Raw genomic sequence first — 700 nt, 5'->3', positions numbered from 1 at the left:
TAGGGAATGGCAAAGGACACACTGACAAAGGAGATTAAACAGAACTGGCTTTGACAAGCACTGTGGCAATTGGACAATTAAAACAGACGTTCGGAATGCGGGGGAAGAAGAACAAACTGGGGAAGATGGTAGAGAGTATGATACAGCAATGAAGGAATGAAAACCCAAAATCCCTGTAAATGTTCATTAATACTGATAAAATTTAATAATTTACAAAAAAAAGAACCTTATAGTTTTTGGTAGAGTTTTTAGTTATTGTTGCTTGTTTGTTTGCGCTCTTGTTTCCATGAGCATCTTTGGAAAGGAGTGGCCTGGGTGCCAATGGCTAGGTGTGTGACTATTGACACAAAGCTAGGTGGTTCAATCCCATCCAGAAGCACTTTGAAGAAATGCCTTAGTGATATCTCCAAAAGATTCCAACTTCGAAAACATTGTGGAGCACAGTTACACTCTGACACGCTTTGAGGTTTCCACGAATTGGGGTAGACCGGAAAGCGACTTCTTTTTTGTTGTTTGCTTAAAACCAATCTCAGATAAAGTAGATTTGCCTAATTTTCAAGGAGAAATTAAGGTCTGTGGGAAGTGGAATAAAGAGTTTTTCTCAGTCTTACCCCCACCCCAATGCCAGCCTCATTCTACAGCAGTGGCACCATATAGCATTTGTCCCTTTTTGACTGAGATACCTCACTCAGCATAATGT

The sequence above is a fragment of the Elephantulus edwardii genome, unplaced genomic scaffold, assembly GCF_000299155.1.
Source record: "Elephantulus edwardii isolate Elephantulus edwardi_28Jun2011 unplaced genomic scaffold, EleEdw1.0 scaffold00118, whole genome shotgun sequence".
Lineage (NCBI taxonomy): Eukaryota > Metazoa > Chordata > Mammalia > Macroscelidea > Macroscelididae > Elephantulus > Elephantulus edwardii.
Note: the sequence above shows the minus strand (reverse complement) of the source record.